Source organism: Macrobrachium rosenbergii, chromosome 37, assembly GCF_040412425.1.
Source record: "Macrobrachium rosenbergii isolate ZJJX-2024 chromosome 37, ASM4041242v1, whole genome shotgun sequence".
NCBI classification, from domain to species: Eukaryota; Metazoa; Arthropoda; class Malacostraca; order Decapoda; family Palaemonidae; genus Macrobrachium; species Macrobrachium rosenbergii.
Window position 1 is genome coordinate 16,088,399 of NC_089777.1, and position 10,946 is coordinate 16,099,344.

The window sequence follows — 10,946 nt, forward strand, 5'->3', positions numbered from 1 at the left end:
AAGAAGAAGAAGAAGAAGAAGAAGAAGAAGGAGAAGAAATTTGCAAAGAACATTCTTTTGACATTTGGTCTCTTCTCTCTGGTCATAATAAAGTGCCTTTTAAATGCCTTATTAAATATTCAAATAACTGAAAAAAAAGGCTTGTATATATTACCGTACAGCTGTCTCTATCAATTATCCAGAGAGTGTATTGATGCATCAGTAACTACTGACATTGTGAAAGTACTCCTAATATCTGGGATTGTTATATATTTCTACATTTCAGTCATCTTTAAATATCTAGCTCGTTCTACGAACACCATCCAAGTGACACTCAGTACTCATGGCCCTTCGTTAATCAGTTCATCTGTGGAATCTTTCCTAGACAGTGACCCCAAAGGGTTTTAACACGGTATGTATCCGCCTTTGCGGCGTGTTTAGTGCAAACCCTTTGGGGATGACCGTAAAAACATAAACAAAAGACTGTAAGTATCATAAAGATAATGACCCCCAAGAAATGTTAGTCCTAGATAACAACCCCCAAAAACCCTTGGGGGTCACTATCTAGTAAAGATCCCATGAAATATTAGTCCTAGATAACGACCCTAAAAACCCTTAGGGGTCACTATCTAGGAAAGATCCCATGAAATATTAGTCCTAGATAACGACCCCCAAGGGTATCTAGGAAAGATCCCAAGAAATATTAGTCCTAGATAACGACCCCAAAAACCCTTAGGGGTTATTATCTAGGAAAGATCCCAAGAAATATTAGTCCTAGACAATGACCCCCCACCCCCACAAACCCTTGGGGGTCACTGTCTAGGATAGATCCAAAGAAATATTAGTCCTAGATAACGACCCCAAAACCCTAGGGGGTCACTATCTAGGAAAGCTAAGAAATATTAGTTCTAGATAAGAAGTCACTATTAGTCCTAGATAACGAACCCCCTGAAAAAAAATATTAGGGGTCACTATCAGGAAAGATCCCGTTTATGAAATTCACAGTTCATCTGTCACAAGTTATAGTGTAGCGGACAACCGACCACATAAACAATTTCCTTGTCATTAAATCAGCGGTTCGGACAATCCAGACTTGAACGCGTCTCGGCTATCATTCGTTTCTGACGTAATTCAACAATCCCCCAAAAAACACCAGCAAAAGCAAAATGATGAGAATCACAAGGGAATTTTAAAACACTGATACTTGCTTTTAAAACACTGATACTTGCTCGGTCTTACACCTGCTCAACTAATCCGTCCTAGAAGTGCAACATTACAGACACACATCAATACCTATATACAGAGGCCGGACGCAAATTCCTGAGATGTATTGCACCAACCCCGGTTTTTTCTGCCATACCCCTAGATTAGGTTAGGTTAGGTTGGATTAGACTATAGCCCTATGAGTAATTTAGGTGTGGAGACATAATGAGATTGTTTTCAAGAAAATCCTGTGGGTTGTTTTTAAGATACGACGTCCGGCTTTTTTTCAGAGAAAGGTCCCGGTACTCGGTTACGTCTCGGGAAAATGCTGCCCGGACAACCTTTGACCTGAAAAGCTCCCTTGAGCTTCCATCTCAGGCAAGCCGGAGAGAATAAATTCACAATCCTTAAACACGAAATTTGCATAAAAGAAGAAAACTAAACACTCCTTCAAGAGGACCCAAGATGCGACGCAGCAGAAGAGAACACAAAACACAAACACACACACACAATTTCACAAATTCAGCTTTAAAAAGATGAATCGTTTATGGCGAAGAAATATTCATGACAACACAACTTTTTCTCAAAAGGACGAAGTAAAAGCTTGGAGGAGGAGGAGGAGGAGGAGGAGGAGGAGGAGGAGGAGGAGGAGGAGGAGGAGGAGGAGGAGGAGGAGGTGGCCAAAAAAAGAAGAGGACACTTCTTTCCAATCTGATCACGGATCACAGGAACTAAGAAATTCTTTAGCCACCCAACTTCGTCGAATATTAAATACTTGCGCTTTTCCCCGCCTGAATATTTTCGTCGGGAGACATGGAAGGGCTCAACTCACCTGTAAAGAAGAGAGAGGAAAAAGGTTGAATGAAACTGGATGAAATACATTTGAAAAGAAAGTGAATGAGACATACATTTGTTAATAAAAAAAAATAGTAAAATAAAAAGGGGATCCTAAATGCATGACTTCTGTTGCAACAAGGAAGATGAAAAAAAAATCTTCAAAAGATACAGTGAATGAAACATACATCTGAAAAGAAAGTGAATGAAACATACATTTGTAAAAAAAATAAAAAATAAAAAAAATAAAAAGGGGATCTTAAAAACATGATTTCAGTTATAACAAGGAAGATGAAAAAAAATCTTCAAAAGGAAGAGTGAATGAGATATACATTTGCAAAAAAAAAAAAACAGTGAATGAAACATACATCTGTAAAAAATAAATAATAAAATAAAAAGGGATCATAAATACATGATTTCAGTTACAAGGAAGATGAAAACATCTCACAAAAACAAAAAAATTAAAATCATACTCGTGAAACATGAACACAACATATCACATCGTTTAAAGAGAGATTGTGATCGCATTACAACATCGACGTTGTAAATCTTGTTAAACCTTTGTTTTATGGTGCTTATGCCCAGACAAATAAAAAAAAAAAAAGCTCATCAACTTTTAATTACGAATATAAATTCTGAACAGCATAAAATACGTCAGGAAGTTCTTTTAAAAAGAGTTGAAGCATTTATTCGGAATGCCTTCCGCTGGATCTCATTAAAAGGGGAAAAATGTATCCCACTTTAGATATGGGTCAGGTTCATCCTCAAATAGCGTAATGGGAGTAAAATCCACAACTTTGGCGCCAGAGAAACTGGAAAAATGTTGCGTGAAGTTAACATCTCACAAACCCGTAATTCACACTTGCTAAAGAAATTTATATTGGAATACATGAATGAATCCGTTGCGCATTGTTGTTCACTGGTGGCCTCGGGAGGAGTGAATATCTGTGTTCATATCTATCTATAATGATAAAATGCGAGTGGATCTTGTTTGTTCTCCCATGGGTGACAGTAGGGGAGACATGACACAGCCACCTACCCTTTGCAAACCGGTTTGTCCGCCCCGGGTGGGGGCGGGGTAGGTAGGGGAGAGAGCAGCGCCGCCAACAAGCTCGTTCACGACAGTTAAGTAAAAACACAACCCAAGAAGTTAGTTCAAACAGATGCTCTCAAACACAGAATCCCTAGCAATATTTTTAAGGTCACTGCACATAAGCTAAACAACAAAGATATCGAAGAAAAACATGCGCTGTTAATTTGGCAACGTTGTTCATAAACTTTCAAATGATGCAGAGAACTTCTATTATGAAAAGTACATAATACGTTTAATTCAAGAGAAGTGTTTAATAGTTCGAGTATACATACATACATACAAACACTTTTCTCTACACTCATAAGCCCTAATAAAAATATATAGAGACAAGGAACCAACATCATTTCAACTAACCAATGTATACGCTACATCTCTGATACTTGTAATCGTTGCAACTTTGGTCTCCCATTTTTTTTATCTCGGCTGGATATCTTTTCTTTCAAAACTCCTGGTTTAGAGACTTGTATAGCTCCCCCAAGCCTTTACTGAAGGCGTCTGGTAGCCTCTCTCTCTCTCTCTCTCTCTCTCTCTCTCTCTCTCTCTCTCTCTCTCTCTCTCTCTCTCTCTCTCTCTGTAAGAAATCAACGCTCGTGTTTCTTTCGCATTCACGGGAACCATGCAGGTCGGTTTGCATGAAAGGTTCAACATTTCGAACACATCCTGTACCTCAAAGAGAGAGAGAGAGAGAGAGAGAGAGAGAGAGAGAGAGAGAGAGAGAGAGAGAGAGAGAGAGAGAGAGAAAAGACTTCATGCAAAAGCATTTCCATGTAAGCGTGCAAAAAATATATCTTACCCAAAGCTCGCAACTCCAGTGCATCACTTGACAAGAAAACTCCAGAATATCTTTCTTCACAAATGAAGTATTTCCCCAACCTGGATTTTACGAGGTTAATTATTAACCCCCTTTTTGGGGCTATAGATATATTCCTATAATATAAAAGATAAAAATATCCTAATATGTATATTACGTCATTTTAGTTGAGAGAGAGAGAGAGAGAGAGAGAGAGAGAGAGAGAGAGAGAGAGAGAGAGAGAGAGAGAGAGGGGGGTGGAACTGGGAGAAAATTCCACAGTTGCACTACGAAGTGACAGTTATAGGTACAGGAGCACAAGACTGAAGAAAGAGAATAGGAATGGTGGTCAAGTAAATTGCTAAAAAGTTGGAGCAGCCAGGGGCCGCAGGGACGCTGCAAATCCTTTCCAGTAATGCCCACGGTGCGCCACGTGAGGTGCGCTGACGGTCCTACCCAATAACAAAAGACTTCTTGCAGGGACACAGAACTGGAAAGATTTCAGGTTAATGAAAAACTCAGACGAAAGACAAATAGCAGACGACTTTTATAAGTGAATCTGGCATAACGTTTCTTTTCGCGCAATACCAGATCAATATATTGCTCTGCAGCACTCAAACATTGCAAAAGCCAAGGACTGGGACCTATGAGGTCATTCAGCGCTGAAACGGAAACTGACAGTAAGGAGGTTTGAAAGGTGCAACGGCAGGAAAACCTCGCAGTCGCACTGTGAATCAATTGTTAGAAGAGGTTGGAAAGTAAAGTGGAAGAAAGAGAACCCGAACGGAGGTACAGTAAAAGGAATGAGAGGGGTTGCAGCTAGGGGCCTAAGGAAGGCACGCTGCAAAGAACGTCAAGTAATGCCTTCAGTGCACCGCGCGTGAGGTGCATTGACGGCACTAACCCCCTACGGAGGAAAGCTGGGAGTATATGTTGCATAACGCTAAGGTTAATGAGGTTAATGAGGGTAAATGAGGGTAAATGAAACCAAGAAGACGTGACAATAAACTGTAAATGGTTAATGGAAGAATGAAGGTTATTATTTCGTGTTGTTATTGTATTACGATTAAATACAAAAGGATGGTAGGATACGGAATGAACGGAGGATGACAGGTGGATGAAAAGTATATATAATTTGGGAGGTGTTAGAAGGAAGGAAAATTAGACAAAAGTGTATATAATTTGGGAATTGTCAAGAGGAAGGAAAATGAGACAAAAGTGTATATAATTTGGGAAGTGTAAGGAGGAAGGAAAATTAGACAAAAGTGATATAATTTGGGAAGTGTCAGGAGGAAGGAAAATTTATATAATTTGGGAAGTGTCAGGAGGAAGGAAAATGAGACAAAATATAATTTGGGAAGTGTCAGGAGGAAGGAAAATTAGACAAAAGTGTATATAATTTGGGAAGTGTCAAGAGGAAGGAAAATGAGACAAAAGTGTATATAATTTGGGAAGTGTCAGGAGGAAGGAAAATTAGACAAAGGTATATATAATTTGGGAAGTGTCAGGAGGAAGGAAAATTAGACAAAAGTGTATATAATTTGGGAAGTGTCAGGAGGAAGGAAAATTAGACAAAAGTGTATATAATTTGGGAAGTGTCAAGAGGAAGGAAAATGAGACAAAAGTGTATAAATTTGGGAAGTGTCAAGGAAAAATGAGACAAAAGTGTATATAATTTGGGAAGTGTCAAGAGGAAGGAAAATGAGACAAAAGTGTATATAATTTGGGAAGTGTCAAGAGGAAGGAAAATTAGACAAAAGTGTATATAATTTGGGAAGTGTCAGGAGGAAGGAAAATTAGACAAAAGTGTATATAATTTGGGAAGTGTCAGGAGGAAGGAAAATTAGACAAAAGGTATATATAATTTGGGAAGTGTCAGGAGGAAGGAAAAATTTGACAAAAGTGTATATAATTTGGGAAGTGTCAGGAGGAAGGAAAATTAGACAAAAGTGTATATAATTTGGGAATTGTCAGGAGGAAGGAAAATGAGACAAAAGTGTATATAATTTGGGAAGTGTCAGGAGGAAGGAAAATTAGACAAAAGTGTATATAATTTGGGAAGTGTCAGGAGGAAGGAAAATTAGACAAAGGTATATATAATTTGGGAAGTGTCAGGAGGAAGGAAAATTAGACAAAAGTGTATATAATTTGGGAAGTGTCAGGAGGAAGGAAAATTAGACAAAAGTGTATATAATTTGGGAATTGTCAAGAGGAAGGAAAATGAGACAAAAGTGTATATAATTTGGGAAGTGTAAGGAGGAAGGAAAATTAGACAAAAGTGTATATAATTTGGGAAGTGTCAGGAGGAAGGAAAATCAGACAAAGGTATATATAATTTGGGAAGTGTCAGGAGGAAGGAAAATTAGACAAAAGTGTATATAATTTGGGAAGTGTCAGGAGGAAGGAAAATTAGACAAAAGTATATATAATTTGGGAAGTGTCAGGAGGAAGGAAATTAGACAATAGTATATATAATTTGGGAAGTGTCAGGAAGGACAAAAGTGTATATAACTTAGAAATTGTCAAGAGGAAGGAAAATGAGACAAAAGTGTATATAACTTGGGAAGTGTCAGGAGGAAGGAAAATTAGACAAAAGTGTATATAACTTGGGAAGTGTCAAGAGGAAGGAAAATGAGACAAAAGTGTATATAACTTGGGAAGTGTAGAGAGGAAGGAAAATGAGACAAAGTGTATATAACTTGGGAAGTGCCAGGAGGGAAAAGGAAAAGGACAAATGTATATAACTTGGGAAGTGTCAAGAGGAAGGAAAATGAGACAAAAGTGTATATAACTTGGGAAGTGTCAGGAGGAAGGAAAATGAGACAAAAGTGTATATAACTTGGGAAGTGTCAGGAGGAAGGAAAATGAGACAAAAGTGTATATAACTTGGGAAGTGTCAGGAGGAAGGAAAATGAGACAAAAGTGAAGTGTCAGGAGGAAGGAAAATTAGACAAAAGTGTATATGACTTGGGAAGTGTCAGGAGGAAGGAAAATTAGACAAAAGTGTATATAACTTGGGAAGTGTTAGGAGGAAGGAAAATTAGACAAAAGTGTATATAACTTGGGAAGTGTCAGGAGGAAGGAAAATTAGACAAAAGTGTATATAACTTGGGAAGTGTCAGGAGGAAGGAAAATTAGACAAAAGTGTATATAATTTGGGAAGTGTCAGGAAGGAAAATCAGACCCAGAAAGTGCACGATAGATGATGGGGATAGAAAGAGCAGCAATCGAAGTAAAAGGACTTAATATCTAAGAAGTTCGAGGAAGCGTGAGAGACGGTGACAAATGGATCAGTGTGTACTTGGGGGGAGAGGGGGGGGGGGTTGCCACACTACTGATGACCCTCCAGCGTGAGTGTATGAAGTGGCTAATGTGAAAGTTACAAAGTTCACTGTATGAAGTGGCTTATGTGAAAGTTACAAAGGTCACAACTGAAAAATGACAGTGACGTAAAGTTCACTGTATGAAGTGGCTTATGTGAAAGTTACAAAGGTCACAACTGAAAAATGACAGTGACGTAATATTTAGACGAAGAAACGACCAGAAACATAAGCAGTACCTACGAGTACCTACGACAATACAAATGCAAATCTAAGGTCAAGAACACATTCTCACCATGGCCATTGCAAATTCAACAAGTAAACGGTGCGCCGAAGTTTCCTCGGCGCAATCAAGTTTTCCATATAGCGCATAATGCTGTATGAAACTCTCAGCCACGGCTCATGAAATTCTCAGCCGCGGCCGAGTGGTGGCCCTCTGTTGTTGGCACCTACAGCATTGCCAGACGCATGATCATGGCTAACTTTAACCTTAAATAAAATAAAAACTACTTAGGGTAAAGGGCTGCAATTTGGTATGTTCGCTGCAATTTGGTATGTTTGATGATTGGAGGGTGGATGATCAACATACCAATTTGAAAAAAGTGACGACAGAAAAAGTGCGGACAGAAAAGTGACGACAGGAAAATGCGGACAGAAAAAAGTGCGGACAGAAAAAAGTGCGGACAGAAAAAGTACGGACAGAAAAAGTGCGGACGGACAGACAAAGCAGTCACAATAGTTTTCTTTTACAGAAAACTAAAAAAATGAACCAACGACATATTACCGCTACCTAGAAGATGGTATAATCAATCTAAGATAAAAAACAAGAAAAATTTTATGAAGCGGCACAATGAACGACAAATCAGGAACAGGAAACATATTATCCAACAATTTGAAAAGCAGTCAGCTACTGAAGGAAAAGCCAATGACACCAATAAATAAATTATAATTAAGATACTTAAAACCAATAAAGTAAAATGATCCACTTGATAATCGAAATCAGAAATGACTGATGCAAGTAATTCCGTAATATTCAGTTAATAATATCAGTCAAAAGAATTGCAATTATAAGCCATTAACACAGGTAATTACTCTCGCAATCATAAGTGACTGACCCCAACAAATAATTTCTTCAAATAAAGGCACTAATATCAATAAATCTGCAACTACTGTTTACGTCGTTCATACCAATATATTAAGATTATTATTATCATTATTTCAGTAGATGAAACCTGTTCACATGGAACAAGCTCACTGGGGCCACTGATTTGAAATTCAAGCTTCCAGAGAATATTATTATTATTATTATTATTATTATTATTATTATTATTATTATTATTATTATTATTATTATTATTATTATTTCAGTAGATGAAACCTATTCACATGGAACAAGTCCACCAAAGGGGCCACCGAATTGAATTTCAACCTTCCAAAGAATGATGGTTTCAACCTCCCACCGCAGCAGACCCCACACTACAGCAGTAACTGATCATGGTACAGAGACAGTGATTTTACATCGGCCTGCGGGAAACGCGAACCCGCCACATCGGAATGGCATGCCACGACACTAAACACTATACCAGCGGACCAGCTAGGATTTTAACGTCACACTCTATGAAAAACACTCAAGACCTCAATAGCAACGGCAGCCTTTGCTAAGACCTATAACCAAAGACTACAAATGCATACTATACATACTCAACTTTGGAGGACCCCATTATCATTTTAATGACAAATACCCGAGAGGGTTAGGTTGGGGAGGAGTTTTTTTTTTTTTCTTGCCTACAAGCTAATGCTCATAGCTTTTTTCCGACACCAAATATTCACACGAAGAATGATCACAAAATCAGTCAAATATCGATTTACGGAAAAAAAAAAAAAAAAAAAAAAAAAAAAAAAAAAAATGCATCCAAATCTTGCAGTGGTAAAACGAACCTCACTCCCACACACACACACACACACACACACACACACACACACACACACACACACACAGCTACAAACTCAACATAAAAATCTGATGCGAAATATAAAATTAAACATCACACACGAGGTTTATAAAAACAATATATATATAAAAAAAAAGTGGGGAGCCACTCTGGCTTCGGATATCCGCCCCCCCCACCCCACCCCAAAAACCCCACAACCCCCTTACGCAAATTACATTCACTATTTTTCTTTGAGCCTTAGAGCATGAAACGAAACTCGCCCCGGGGGTGGGTGGTGGGTGTTCGTATGAGAGGAGGAGGAGGAGGAGGAGGAGGAGGAGGAGGAGGAGGAGGAGGAGGAGGAGGAGGAGGAGGAGGAGAGTGTGCCGGGGATGATCAAAGGAGTCGCTGCTGTATACGTAAAGACTTCAAAAGGCGAGCGCCGATGCTTCTATTAAAAGTTTCGGTCACTTGGGCGATCCTTTCCGAGTTCCGGACAGACGTCCCGGTCACTTTTGATCCTGCAACTTTTTCTCTCGTTTTACTTCTGGTTTCACGTGCCGGCATAAAATATACGGGGGCCTCCATCCCACCGACCGGGATTAATACCTCCGACTGCCGTCGCTGAACGAAACGGTCTGACAGAAATGAACGAGTCTGACTGAGGGGAGGAACAACTGACTTCAATAGCCTGGAATGGTAGGAGTGTCGGGGGTAAAATTGTAGGTGGGGAAGGTTGACACTAACACCTCCATCTACTGAGCTCCTCAACGTCAAAAATTACACATACACACACACACACACACACTAACATACACATACATAATTAAATACAATATATATATATACATATATATATACATATACAGTATGTAAAGTATGTGTATATATATATATATTTATATATATATGTAACTGTATATATATATATACACATAAGTTTATATATTTAATTATGTATGCATGTGTGTATACATACTTAAACACAAGACCGCACCATTGACTGTAAAGTTGATAATCAAAATTTCTAGGGTTCTAATGCATAATATATATATCATTTTATCCCAGCCCACCAAACAAGCTGACTTCCTTCAAGTCCGGAAAATATATCTCAGTGGACACCAATGTCAAGTCGTCAAAATCTTCGGAACTCCTCAGAATCATCTTAAAGCATCCTAGGCTACATAGATCAATGAGTAGGGTAACCTGGATTAAATCACACCGTAATTTGCGCCTTAATTCTATGGGGGCTACCCAAGAGAATGAGAACATTCTTGGCATAAGGCCGGCCTAAACTAAAACCACATTAACCCATAATATTACACCGATACAATCTTTAGGATTTTTTTTAGGATTTTTTTTTTAAGAATTTGTGAGTCGACGAGGGGCTGTCATAAACGGAAATTTGAGGACCATTTGGTTCTTGAATTTCCGTCCGGCCTCGGTCCTCCCACAAAACCAAACAAACAAGCTTTATGAAATGTATAGGCAGGGAAGGACAGTCAGTTTAGGAGATGGTTTCACAGATTCAAGAAAGATACTCCAGACAATATTAATTTTTTTTAATCTTCTTTTTTATCGTTGCTAAGTCTGCGATTCGATTCCGATTTGCATCTTATACCTAGCCCACCATGACTCAAGTGCCCAGCAGAAAATGGGTACCGGAGCCTAGCTGGGAGTCACAAGTGCTGGGAGAAAGAGAGAGACGCTTCTCCACTAATCCTGTGTCCTTAGTGTGTAGGTCTCTCTGAATGACACATTCTAAAAAAAAAAAAAAAAACATTCGATAGCATGAG